The sequence below is a fragment of the Thunnus thynnus genome, chromosome 13 (genome assembly GCF_963924715.1).
Source record: "Thunnus thynnus chromosome 13, fThuThy2.1, whole genome shotgun sequence".
In the NCBI taxonomy this organism is placed as follows: domain Eukaryota; kingdom Metazoa; phylum Chordata; class Actinopteri; order Scombriformes; family Scombridae; genus Thunnus; species Thunnus thynnus.
The window spans coordinates 31,694,624-31,709,473 of NC_089529.1; the positions used below are offsets into that span (position 1 = coordinate 31,694,624).

General features: G+C 39.8%; 1 protein-coding gene and 1 long non-coding RNA gene across 4 annotated transcripts in view; both read right to left on the minus strand.

Moving 5' to 3' along the window:
* The window catches only part of LOC137196216 (NLR family CARD domain-containing protein 3-like), a 138,453-nt gene that overhangs the window by 14,988 nt on the left and 108,615 nt on the right, over positions 1-14,850 (minus strand). The gene's annotated exons all lie outside the window — the stretch shown is intronic.
* Positions 5,966-9,968, minus strand: LOC137196219 (uncharacterized). Its single transcript, XR_010931229.1, has 2 exons — positions 8,353-9,968; positions 5,966-8,046 (listed from the first exon to the last, which is right to left on the minus strand). It is a non-coding gene; the product is annotated as an uncharacterized lncRNA (long non-coding RNA).

Sequence of the window (14,850 nt, forward strand, 5' to 3'; positions counted from 1 at the left end):
TCATCAGTCTGAGGACTCTGGTTTTCTATGGAGTCATTTGTACTTCTTGCTGTTTTAATTAGAGATTGTACTGAATGACACTTTATTGATTAATAACAGTTAAGCAGCATATCACACTCAGAGGCCTGACATGTATTTCAACTGATGATTTAGTGAATATACATAAAGATACTGATGCAACAATTTTCACAAATATCAGTGGAGACAAAACTTGTGAAGTTTGTCAGACACTAAACATGTTCTCTCTCTTTTATCCCCGAGGAGATTAGAAGGAGCCACAAGATCACATGAATGTTTGTATTTCAGAGCAACAATGCATCATATTTTTATTTACATTCATCTTTATTTATGGTTCTGTTATAGTTGCTACAGCTGTGTTATATTCTATTTGATCTTGTGGGAATGTTGTCTGTCAATCAGTGTTAGATTATAAGGATCAAACTACAGACGTTTCCATGATTTATGGTTGAATTAATGGAGCATCATCTTCATCATCATCGTCATCATCATGTACAGTAAAGATTAAAACAGGCAGAATAAGAGAGAACAATCTGTCTGACTCAACACTAAATGCAGTTCTGTACAGCAGAACAAAGATCTTCCTGTGATGAGGCATCACATTGTAGTTTAAACTCCGTCATTATTCCACAAACAGAGTTTACTGTGTTTTGATGACAGTGATTCACTTTGTAGTTTATATAATGTGACATTGATTTTATATTGATATAGTATAAAGATACTGAATGAAGGTTTGGCAGCAACATAAACTTTAGTTTCTATTGCCGCAGCTCTTAGCTTGGTTAAAATACTGAATATCATCAATGAAAAGATGTTTTCAACAGTTTGTCTGTGATATAGTTCAGAAAGATTTCAGAGAATATTATTTAATGACTTTTATTAGCTGTTAATCACTAACCATACCACCTGTGAAACAAAGTCTCCCTCACTACCAGCATGATACTGGTTATTAAAACATGCGCCAGTTTAAAGGTGACTGAATGGGGCGACCCTTCATACTGACACTAAACTTCTCTTACAATAACATTCATAGACTATAATATATTGTAGTCTGGTCTTTTCTCTTATTTATATGACATCAGAACAATGACAGGAAATCTGGAACTTTATTTTGGTTGCTACGTTTTATTGTGAAAGGATTCACCAGGAATTGAGGTATTCTCGTGTGTTGACGGTTTTGCACAGTAAAGGTCCAAACTCAGTATGATGACACTTGACAGCATGTATTGATTGATTGATTGATTGAGTGGTGTTGATTGATTGGTGTATTGATGGAGAGCAGTGATCAGTCACGTTCACACTCTCACGTTGTTCTAATGACTGCTGACGTCACTCACACCAGCACCATAGACTGTAATAAATAACTGACAAAGTGATTCAGCTGCTCTGATTGGACGAGGACGTCTCTCAGTGAGACGACAGGTTTCGGATGAACCCGTCCGACCCGTCTGACCAGATGGTTTTAGCGCCTCGTTCCTGATCTCATCCTTGTCGTTCCAACAATGACGGTAAACCACAGACTCTCATGTAATATTGCTTAAATATGAAACATATAACAGCCTGGTCGCCGGAATAAAACGCTGACATTGTACGTTTCTGCAAACCACAGATACGTTGATACGTGTAATCCGTAACATTTCAACGATACGTATCCTATCAACATTTCTAAAGTGACGTAGTTCAGATCTATATGAGGAGGAGGAGGGGTCGGTTGGTTGGTTGGTTGGGAAGTTTGTTGGAAGAAAGTTGTAAATCAGCATCGAACATAGTTCGAGACCACCTCGAAACCAACGTCCACTTCCCGTTTCAACCGACAAAACCGGGTTTTTTAGCGATACGTCGGAATATTTGCGGAATATATCTTTCCCTAACCATAACCAGACCTTAACCGCAGCGTTGTCACAGCATAAAGCATCTTTATTCTACTGATAATGGCCAACATTGAAACATTTAACGTATCCGTGGTTTTGGTTCGTGGTACAGTGTTTTGTTCTGGAGGAACATAGAACATGTGAAGCTGTTCAGCTCATGTTTGACCTCCGTCATAAAAACCTTCAGGTTGAATCTGAACTGAATCTACACTCATCTTTACTTTCTATGAGGGCGCAAAAACATAAAAACTGATAAAGAGAACCAGAGAAATATCAAATCTTACCTGTGTGTGTCTGACTGACAAACTGATTCAGCTGCTCTGATTGGACGAGGACGTCTCTCAGTGAGACGAAAGGTTTCAGATGAACCCGTCCGACCCGTCTGACCAGATGGTTTTACATGTTTATGGTTTTGTAGGAGAGAGCGAGACGTGATGTCACACATAGTTATATATACATATATATATACTGTATATATGTATGTTATGGAGGCCCTGAGGTGCAAAACACAACAACAATAATAAAACCACTGCAGTATTTCAGAAAACACAACAATCAACTTGAAAATACATTTTTATTGTTTTCTGAAATGTTGTTATATACGGTTTATACTGTATTTATTTAGACCTGAAACCTGAAAAAGCAGTAAAAACTTCCCAGACGAGTAAAACATGAGAAAAACACATGAATAAATAATACAGTTAAATACTTCAAATGGAGAATAAGAACAAATGTAAAGCTTTATACTTTTACTCTTCTAATTATTCCATATTTCACAAACATTTAATCATTTATAAAAAAAATGACATAAAGCATCTGAAAAATGAAAGTAAATAATAAATGAAGTTATTTTATCTTGATTTATCTTATTTATTTAAAAACCAACTGAAGGTTAAAAGAAAAAGTCTTTGTTACAACAATAAAGTGCAGAGAAAACAGTTTTCTTTGTTTTGGATGATTTCTCATCTAATTTAAAGTCATTTATAAATGCTGTAACCTTCAACACTCTCACCTGTATATAGAAACATTTGTTGGAGCAAAGTTATGTTTGTGATATGATTTATTTATTTATGGATTACAGACACAAAACAGAAATCCAAGTGATAACATGTTACAGTGAAAACACGTATTTCCAACATGGTCCCAAGATGTTAAAAGACAAAGAAACATAAAGAAACACATTCAACATAAAAACTAATCAATACAATCCTGAAATACAAAAACACACCAGCACAGTTTAAGAAATGAAGAATAATAATAGTTAACAGTTCTTTTTTTATTAGAACTAGTGCAGAGCCCGTTCAAAACGTGTCTGTTCAGAACGGACAGATTGATTATTATTTCTCAAGAACCACATATATATGTATCAACTGACAAACGTATCAATTAAAACCAGAAAGATTTAACAAATGAACTGGTTTAAATCCAGTAAGAAACTTCACCAGTGAGACTAAACTGAGGTTGAACCGTAGAAGCAGTTTTGTTGGTTTCTGCTGGAAGGATTTGTGGCAGCACTTTACCTTCCAGCTGGGTAATAACAAGGTAATAGTGGGTAATATTTGATAATAACCAGCTAGTAATAATGCTAATTAACATGTCAAAGCTTGGTATTAACAATGGCTATAACTAAGTAATATTAGATAATAAGGGGCCAAAAATAAAGAGATAATAATGTGAAACACATCTAAAGATGCAAAATGCAAAACTACCAGTTTCTACTTCATTTGACGGTGATGTTTGGTGATTGTGATGAGATGAAACCAACACCAAGAGACATATTGATTACCTGGAAACACACCTGGTAGTTTCTGTGTAACAGCCATGAATCAGCTGCTAAATACTTCCTTTCATGTTACCTAAGATAAAAAATGATGTATTTTCTTTAACTTCAAAATACCATAATAATAAAAAACATGTTTTTAAAAGGCTTGTTTGAAGCTGAAGTTTGATGAGTGAAATATGTCCATAGGCAGCATATATTTCTGGAACTTTTCATCAACAGTAGCACATGTTGTGTTGAGTTAACAGTGGAAGGGTTAGGCCTACCAGGTGTGTTTCCAGGTGATCACTGTGCCTCTTGGTTTGGCTTGTTGCTGTTGGTTTAATCTAATATCACCGTGAAATGAAGTAGAAATATGTAGTTATGCATTTTGCAGCACTGATTCATGGCTATTACACAGAAACTAGCAGACGTGTTTCCAGGTAACAAATCACAGCATTAAAAGAAGAATTTTTACACTTTTACCTCAAAACAAAAGTTCATGTTTGGAACATGAGAGACGAAGAATTTCAGCAGGTTAATCTGACAGGTGGATCACTGATTTAGACGTCCAAGAACTGTGATGTCATTTGAAGGTATGACGCTGATAGTAGCCCATAATATTTAGAAAATATGAACCATATTACATCATTATTATCAGGCTATTACCCTATTAATGTCACCATATTACTGTTTTAAATAAAAACATGATATAACCTTATTATTAGCAGGTTACTGTATAGTTACTGAAATGTTACTGTGATGTTTGTAATTAGTTCTGCCTCATTGTTCTTTAGGTTTATTTCCACTAAATATCCCCTTTCTTCTTGGCCCTTTGTTACCGTGGTTACACCCACTGTTAATACCAAGCTATTACTTATTAACTACCATTATATGACATTATTATTACCTCTTTATTATCTAAATATTAGCCCACTTTTACATTGTTGTAACCAAGCTCTGTAGCCAAAGACTCTTTGAAACATCTGGATGAAAATATATTCTGCTGGTTCCACCATTAAAAAGGTTTTGAACATTTTTCCAGGTTGTGACTGTTTCCTGTTCAGGTCGACGCCAACAGTCACAACTTGGCAAGACGGTTAAAAACAGCAGATAATGAAATCTAAATATATTTTAATATCATCCTTCATAGAATAATCTACAACATATAGATACTGAATATACACACACCATCATCAAACCAGTCTGCCCACTGTTAGATTCATACTGGGACCAGTTAGACTGTGTTATGGGAGGACTGGTGGACACACCTTCTACTTTTCCTCCACATGTCAGAGAGAAACACTCAACTGTTTCATGATTCACTACATTTTATTTCTCAGAGCTTCAATATATTGTTGAATGCAGGACTTTTACTTGTAAAGGAGTATTTGATGGTAGTTTTACTACTTTTACTAAAGTAAAGGATGCGTTTTATTTCTTCCACCTCTGAACATTTAAACTGTGTGAAACTCAAGTGTTGGAGGAACAGAAACATGAGCGTCTGCTGCCACCTGCTGTTCACTCACAGCATCACATCCTGTCAGAGGAGGAGCTGTTTGCTTCACTCACACTTTAAAACATGAAAACAGGAACATTTAGGCTTTAAAAAGAAATGAAGATGTTTGAAATAATCACATCCAGTGGATCAATAAACTCCACCAGTGTTCAAATACATACTTATTAAACATATTTATATGAAGTCTTTTCATTCACCATCAGAAATCAAACTGTCTCTTTACAGCGTGTCACCATTAAAACCATTAAAACCACTTTGTTCTTCCACTCTCACATCAGCAGTTTGACTGAACCACATCATCTATCTTATGTGATGCACATTTACAAAGTTTACACAGTATATCAGATATGTTGTAAAGTTCCTTTGATGTATTTTTAGACTTTGATTATGTATCTCACAGTGTGTCTGTAAAACATGAATCCAATCCATCAATCTGATCAATAAACACCATCAGAACTCATCGTTTTTGAGTCGCTCTGACCAAAAAAAGCCAAAAAAGTTTGACAGCGGATGTAAAAAATCAAAACGGACTTTAACTGACGTCAGTTGTGTCGTCACAGACTGTCTGAACTTTAAAGATCCTCCGCACATGTTTTAAGAATATAAAAATACTCTGCTTGGAATAATAATGTGTGTCTGATGTTGAACAACAGCTGTCAGACTGAATGTGAGCTAAACACATTAAACTGACACTTTAAACAGTCCTGAAACTGTCAAATACCTTCAATCTACTATATGAAATTAGATATGAATTAACATGCACACACACAAAAATAAATGGAGAAAACTAACATCAGCTACTGATCATCATGAACTTTATTCTCTACACAGGAACTAAATAAACACTCCAGAGAAAAACTAAATACTTCCTGTATGTCAGAAACACACAACAGCTCCTGGACTTCTCATCTCTAATGCTGTGTTCACATCATATGGGATGGATGGTAGAGGCGGGAAAGATTCCCATGTTTACAACTCGCCAGCGTTCATGTCACACAACAAATCAAGACGGCTGCATGATTACAAAGTTGGTGGAATGAGGCTCAAAAATACTGTTATTGGCAATAATCCAGCATATCCAGTAAATATCAGAGCTTTCAGCTTTTCCACTTCATAATTACCACTTGAATGTTGACCTGAATTCTATTTACAAGTCAGAATCTCATAATTAGCATCATTCCAATATGATATGAACGCAGCATAAAAGCAGCCACACTCCAGCTGCTGAGCCTCAGCCTTCACCATTAGAGGTGTTCATTTAACCAGCCAATAGGAGGCCTGTTGTTCTGACCATCATTTGTCATGTGATCTCTAAATAAGTGAAGGAATCAGGTAACACAGTTACTATGAAACTACTAGAAGAACTACAACTAAACATTGTGAAGATCCCATTCCCATTATCCCATTACAGTTCAAGCCTTTCTAATACACTAACAACAGAAAACAACAACAACTGGACTCAGTTTATCATTTGATTCATTTTACAAACAAACTGTCAATCATGTGGAAACCATGTTTACATTTACAAGCAGTGAGAGATCATGTTGGTACTAAATACCATCAGCTGTGTGTGATCCTGTACAGACTGAACTATCTGGTCAGCAGTGAGAAAGTTTCTCTAACAGGAGGAGACTCTTCCTCCTACAGACCACACAGAGACACTGAGGAACCAGACCAGACTGTAAACCCAGCACACAGAGGCTGAGTGAATGTGGTGTTGAAGGTGTGGAGGTGGATCAGTGTGTCAGAGGAGACTCTGTAGAAGGACAGAGTGCCAGCAGGACAGTCCACATACACTGCTACTCTGTTAGAGACAGAGGAGGAGGAGGAGGAGGAGGAGGAGATGGATGTTTTTCTCTTATTGTGCCAGACAGAGTAACCATCATCATCAGAGCAGAACAGACTCCAGGACTGATCATTCCTTCCAAACCAACAGTCATCACTGTATCCTTTCCTGCTGATTCCTCTGTAACTCACTGATATAAAAACGTGTCCTCTCCACTCGACCTCCCAGTAACAGCGACCAGTCAGATCATTTCTACACAGCAGCTGATAACAGTCATCAAATCTGTCTGGATGATCAGGATATGACTGATTCTCATACACATGTGTCACCTTCCTGTTGTTGTCAGACAGTTTGAGTCTTCTGTTTACTGTGTTTGGATCCAGTGTGAGTCGACAGAAATCTGATGGAGAGAACGAGACACAATACAGCTGCAGTTATTGATCTATCATCTGTTTGATGATGACATCATCTTCATCCTCAGTAGGATGTGAATGAGCTTTGTTTTGATGAATGAAATGAAAAACACACTTACACTTCCTCAGACCTGGTGTCAACCATCGGACTCCAGCAGGCTGCAGCCTGAAAGGAGGAGGGGGGTCAGAGCAGCACGTTCTCTTTCAGCATGCAAACATGGACATGACATCACTCTAGAAAAAGCAGCTCTGATCCTCATCACACTGAGCTGCTTTGCTGTTGCTAGGCAACACAACCGTCCATCACATCACGTCGCACCACGACTATCGACAGCAGCTACATTCAGCCAATCAGAAACAGGCGTCTCAAAGTCAAATCATGTCAACAATGAGACTTTTTCTTGTCAGACTCAGCAGTTTGTATTGTGAACAGATGACAGGACTGTTTAAACTGATTCACACTAACATGAAAATGATAAACCGCCTGTTTCTGTTTGTCTTTCCTCAACAATCTTTGGACGACTGACAAGTTATTTCCTCTCACACAGGTGGAACATTCCTGCATGATGGTTACAGCTGACAATCAGCTGCAGTCTCAAGAGTTTGAGCTGATTTACTGTCCACCTGTCTGTCCTCACCTGAGAGTGTCCACCTGTCTGTCCTCACCTGAGAGAGTCCACCTGTCTGTCTGTACCTGAGAGTGTCCACCTGTCTGTCCTCACCTGAGAGCGTCCACCTGTCTGTCCTCACCTGAGAGTATCCACCTGTCTGTCCTCACCTGAGAGCGTCCACCTGTCTGTCCTCACCTGAGAGCGTCCACCTGTCTGTCCTCACCTGAGAGTGTCCACCTGTCTGTCCTCACCTGAGAGTATCCACCTGTCTGTCCTCACCTGAGAGCGTCCACCTGTCTGTCCTCACCTGAGAGCGTCCACCTGTCTGTCCTCACCTGAGAGTGTCCACCCGTCTGTCCTCACCTGAGTGTCCACCTGTCTGTCCTCACCTGAGCGTCCACCTGTCTGTCCTCACCTGAGAGTGTCCACCCGTCTGTCCTCACCTGAGCGTCCACCTGTCTGTCCTCACCTGAAAGTGTCCACCTGTCTGTCCTCACCTGAGTGTCCACCTGTCTGTCCTCACCTGAGAGTGTCCACCTGTCTGTCCACACCTGAGAGTGTCCACCTGTCTGTCTGTAACTGAGAGTGTCCACCTGTCTGTCCTCACCTGAGAGTGTCCACTTGTCTGTCCTCACCTGAGAGTGTCCACCTGTCTGCCTGTATCTGAGAGTGTCCACCTGTCTGTCCTCACCTGAGAGTGTCCACCCGTCTGTCCTCACCTGAGAGTGTCCACCTGTCTGTCCTCACCTGAGTGTCCACATGTCTGTCCTCACCTGAGAGCGTCCACCTGTCTGTCTCAGTCTCACAGTAATCAGTGAAATATTCACTAAATTTAATCTCTTCGTGTTCATTGACACCATTTTTCCTTTTTTTTGGTGACAGTCAGCAGGATTTTCAAACTAATGTATTTCAGGTGGAAGCAGGTTTCGTTCCTGCAGCAGGTTTTTTTCTGTCAGTTGGGACTCGGGAGCTCAGAGGCTGGATTGTTTTTTTCTCATTTGTTCTTCATTTTTAAACTATAACCGCTACATCACTCAACATTTAATCAAGAGATTTGATCCTTGTTTTCATGTTTTTATTCTAATATTAGCAGTCTGGTGGGACCGGAGAGGACGCGCTGCGTATGAGTATTTTCCTCACTGTTGATTTTAATATCTTTAACATTTCTCAACATAAAACATGAAGGCGTCCTTGATAACTCAACAATATGAAAGGTTGTGACCAAGTTTTCTTGTCAGTTTTGGACGATAGCGGAAGCGGCTACATTAGCCTACCCATGATCCTCAGCCACCGTTACTATGGTGAAGACGCTAAAGCTGTGACATAAACTATATTCAGTATAACATTATACAGCAGGGCCGGACTGGGAAAATCATTCAGGCTGGGAAATATAGCTCCAGTCAGACCAGTTTATCAGCGGGGGGTCTGGGGGTCCCCACTAGGAAAACTTTACTTACAAAGACTTGATTTCCTGCATTCTGCTGAATTTTAGTGCATGTGAATAACAAACTAATGAGCCAACAGCTGCTTAGTACAATGTAGTGTTATGAAGCTGAAATAAAACCAAAGGTACATATCATTAAGGAGGGAGACGACACTACTACTACTGTGGCACCAACGCTGCTCTCTACACCTTCAAAAAGAAACAAGCAAGAGCACAACACCCTCCTCAGTTTACTGATATACACTAACAGTTACCCATCAAAGGTTCAAATAGTCCTTTAACCAACACAAACATTAAATAACACACATCTTTAAGTTCCAACAAATGACAGCAGCCTGAATAGTGACAGAAGACGTTGTGTTGTCTCAATCATTTTAAATTATCAGCTCAAAGTATGAACTCACTCACTGAAACTTTCACCAAAACACATGAATTTTATAATAATATTGACCACATTAACTAGACTACATATGCTAATTAGCTTTAGCATTGACGAGACGATGATGACGCATCAGTAACATTAGCTACGTTAGCTAGCTAGCACGTTTATTAACCTTTCTTTCTCTCTCTCTGCTCCACCCTTCCTCTTTATCCACCGTCCATCTTGCTGCTAAATCATTTAGCCTCTAAATGCACTTAATGCCAAAAGAAACGTGTAACTGCCAACTACTCTCTCTGTTTCTCTGTTTCTCTGAGGCTAGCTGGCTGTGCTAGCTGGCTGTGCTAGCTGGCTGTGCTAGCTGGCTGTGCTAGCTGGCTGTGCTAGCTGGCTGTGCTTCCTAACATGCTGCGGCTAACGCTCCGCTAGCCTCTCAGCTAACGTTAGCCTCGGCTCTCCATGTGGATCCAACCGGAGCACCGAGCCCCGGTTTGTTATTCAGGTTAAAGCGGGAAGAAGCAGCGGGTCTGTCGGGCAGCTGAGTGAAGTGCAGCCTGCGGAGGAAACACCGGGACCGTCAGGGTGAAACAGTCCGCGGAGGAGCTGCTATGTTCGGCTGCACAGATAGGAAACCTCTCGGCTGACAGGAGGTATCACTCTGTTTGGAAAAAAATCTTCTTTTTGGTTTATATCGGCGGTTGTCAACCAGCGTATTAGGTGCATTACCGCCACCTTCTGCTCCGGGGTGTGGACCAGAGATTAAATCCTACACATTAATCCTGTCTGTCTAATAAACTCAAAGAAAACTACTGCTGCACCCACTTGGCAGGTTCATTAAAGTTTGAACACTGAGCTCCTGAAGTCCAGTCTTCCTGAGTTCTTCCTTCATATATTGTCTTTATTGATCATATTTAGTACAATCTATGCTTGCATGCATAATAGTCTCCTCAGCCAGCTGGAAAAAATATGTGCATATATCTTATATATGACGTACTTGATATATTCTCAATACCAAATACACCAAGTTGGGACTTGTGCACTTGCTAGTTCAGACTTGGCAAGTTGGACTCAGTAGTACAAACTTGTGAGGACGAGAGGACGCAGTAGATCATTCTGCAGCTGGAACAGCAGCAGCTCAGCTTCAACACACCTACCTGACTGTACTGTGACAAAATAATCTCAACTCAAAGCTCCACTAACACTTTTTATCTCACAAAACAAAAACCTCACTGACAGAGAGATGCAGTAAATGATGTTATTCAGTCTGTAATGTAGCTATAATAAAAATCTAAACTGTTATGTAGCTTAATAAAATAAATGAAATGAATCTGTTCATTTGAATCCATGTATATGTGTGTAAATGTGGTGATATGTGTACATGTGGAGCTCCAGAGGCAGCGCTGCTGTTCTGTCCAGTAAAAACATGAAGCTTCACTTTACATTCAGACAAACTAATGTTGCAGCTACAATTGTTAGATTTCATGTGTGAGACCAACATTTATCTTCCAGAAGGAATTATATCATATATCTAAATGCTGCGGAGACATTAGAGCCAGCGGTGAATCAGCAAAGAGCTGCAGATCAGTTCATGGATCATGTTCTCCCCGGGATGACCACATGTTGACCGGCCGATCATCTCAGGAGTCGGGCTGCTAGCAGCTGAGATGAGCGGCTGGTCCAAACATCTCCCAACACATCCCAGCAGGTTTACAGACTGGAGTTACTGGGATAAACTGGCCACATGTTGGAATCTACATGTTACTTTCTCTCCTGAAAACATTAAAAATTAATAAAGTCACATATTAATAATCCTACAATTCAAGTTACAACAGCTTTTAGCCTCAAAGTCTCCGCCATCGCTGCCGGTTGGTGTGAAATGCATTCTGGGATACTTGGATGCTTTTCATTACGCTAACGTGTCTCCTGGTTTCTCTCACTCGCGTCTCTTCTCCCAGCGAGGATGAGAGAGAGACGTGAGGACGGAGGAATTTCATTTATCAAACGGGACGTCGTCGCTCACTCCAGCATCATTTTGAGGAGACAAGTTGTCATGACGCACTTCACCCTAAATGTCAAATATGAATAAGTCAGCAATAGAAATGACTAAGTAACAGTTTAAACTCTAAAGTTTGCATTTAAAATTCATGTACAATGAATGAAGACTTTACACTGTTACTTAATCATTTCTACATATTGATAGCTGGAAGGAAAACAGCTGATAACTGCTCCAGTGTTTAATCATTTGATTATAGATCTATAGCAGCGTCTGTCTGTCACAGAATGAGACACAAACAGACAATTTAAACCTGTTAATTACTGAAAGAACAGAACCCACATAAAGGAACAATAGAAACAGCTGCAGCCTGCAGAAAATGTTTAAATAAAATGTTGCTTATTTAGTTTGTGAAAGTCTGACGTGCTTTTCAGGCTCAGGATGGTTTTATAGGAGACGCAGCTGTGTGACGTCATGTTTTCCTGAAGGAGCTGAGACGCTCTGAAACACAGAAGAAGAAAGGAGAAGCCTTTTGCCTCATGAAGAGAAATAGTAGAAAGTTTTAATGATTGATTCATGATTCAGTCATCTTTATTTTATAAATAAATAGGCTATGATCAGCTGCTGTTGTGCTTTCATTCCTTCTCCACAGGTAGTTTCCTGATCTGCTGTATTACAACAACAGCCGACTGTTTACTGTCCCGTCAGATCAGCTGACCAATCAATACACACTTTGGATCAAAGGGGTGTTGCCGTCCGTTAAAACACTTCCACTAGGATGCACCTGTGTTTCCTGGCTCTAAGCTCCTCCAGGAGCCTCCTCTCTCCTCGCTCCTCGTCTCCTCCGGGTGCATTTAAGGGATCGGAAGATCCTCCATGATGGCGGAGAGAGATCGATTTCCGGGTCACGGAGGAGAGAGAACGCGAGGAAGCATAGAGTTAGCTTAATGAAAAGCACCCACATACATCTCAAGTCTCTTATTAGAAAGATTTGTCTTTTCATGATGTTATTTCCTCCATTAAACTGTTTCTTGCTGACAGACAGACTCTCCCTGACTTTAATTTGATCCATAATAACAGTTCAACACATTTATATTTTACATCATTTATCCTCATTTACATTCAGTCACATGTGAGGCTGAAAATTCCTGAGCGTCGGGTTTGATATGAGTTACATCATTTCCATTTTCCCTGAAACATTTAGCCAAATACATATTTTCCAGTGTTCAAAAGACACTCTGATCATATTCTGGGTTATTAAATAATGAATTCACTATCAGAATATCAAACAATACAGATGCAAATAATCAATAAATAATATAAACGCATTCTGTGAGTAGAAATGGTTCCTGTGCCTCTGAGCAGGACACAGTATAAATGCAGAATGCAGGTTGTTATTTATGTTTGTTAAACAGGTAACAGCTGCAGAGAGGAAACAGCTGCTGCAGTGATAACTGTGAACATTTATTAGTATTAATCAGAAGTTTCTACAGCTGTTAAAACTGACTGACAGCTGATCAGCTGTGATCAGCTGCCGCCGTCATCAGAAACGGACGTCGCTTCATGTGACACTTCAGAGGAAAGGACGTCTCATGTCTCTAAAAACAAATGTTCTCATTTCCTCTCTCCTCGCTTTGTTTCCTTGGTTGCATCTCAAGTCTCTTAAATTGCATCCACGTTTCCCTCACTTGCTTCTTTTCCTTGCATCTTAGTCCCTGTTTACACCTGGTATTAACATGCGTCTCAGGTGATCCGATCACAAGTGGACAGCTCCAAGTACGTCTGTTTACACCTGGTATTAACATCCGTCTTGAGTGACCACTTGTTATTCGGATCTCACTTCCTCGCTCTATATGCAAATTAACACAGACATCATTTCTGTTTGCAGAGACTAAATTTGTTCCTTTTTAACTGGCGGGAGGATGTTGTGGAAATGTTTTATCGTTGCTCAAGAACCACACAGAGACATAAAGAAAGCATTAAACATTGTTACTTGTTGACGCAGTTGTAGACGCTGTACAATCCATCACACCATCAGTAACAATTATACAAATGTTCAAACACAAACAAAAATACAATCATCTTGTATTTTTGGAGAGAAAGCATGTTGTTCAGTCGGCCCTTTCCCTAAAGATTGTGAACCTAAACTAGACAGCTTTATACCTCTCCAGAAGCAAAGCTAAAAACAATCTGGTCCCTAAATGGACACTTCCACAAACTGTTACACCTTCTGACAAACAAGTTTAGTGTCACAGGCTGCGACAAACATGGGAGACCAGACGAGTTTTACCAGTTAGGCCGAGTACAGAACTGCTTGAAAGTTTGTGAACACTTTAGAATTTTCTGTATTTCTGCATAAATATGACCTAAAACATGATCAGATATTTACACAAGTCCTAAAACTAGATAAAGTGAACCCAATTAAACAAATAGGACAAAAAAACAACATTTTTTCATCTTTTTCATTTATTTATTGAGGAAAATTATCCAATCTAACATATGTGTGGGAGGCAACAGTATGTGAACCCTTGCTTTCAGTAACTGGTGTGACCCCCTTTTGCAGCAATAACTTCAACCAAACATTTCCAGTAACTGTTTATCAGCTCTGCACATCAGCTTGGAGGAATTTTAGCTCGTTCCTCCTCACAGAACAGTCTCAACTCAGGGATGTTGGTGGGCTTCTCACCATGAACTGCCTGCTTCAGGTCCTTCCACAGCATTTCTTTAGGATTAAGGTCAGGACTTTGACTCAGCTGTTCCAGAACATTATCTTTCTTCTGCTTTAACTATTCTTTGGTAGAACGACTTGTGTGTTTAGGGTTGTTGTCTTACTGCATGACTCACTTTCTGTTGAGTTTCAGTTCACAGACGGATATCTTGACATTTTCCTGCAGAATTTGCTGGTACGACTCAGAACTCACAGCTCCATCAATGATTGCAAGCTGTCCTGGTTCAGAGGCAGCAAAGCAGCTCAAACCATGATACCACCACCACCATGTTTCACAGATGGGTTCAGGTTCTTACGCTGGAATGCAGTGTTTGCTCATCGCCAAACAT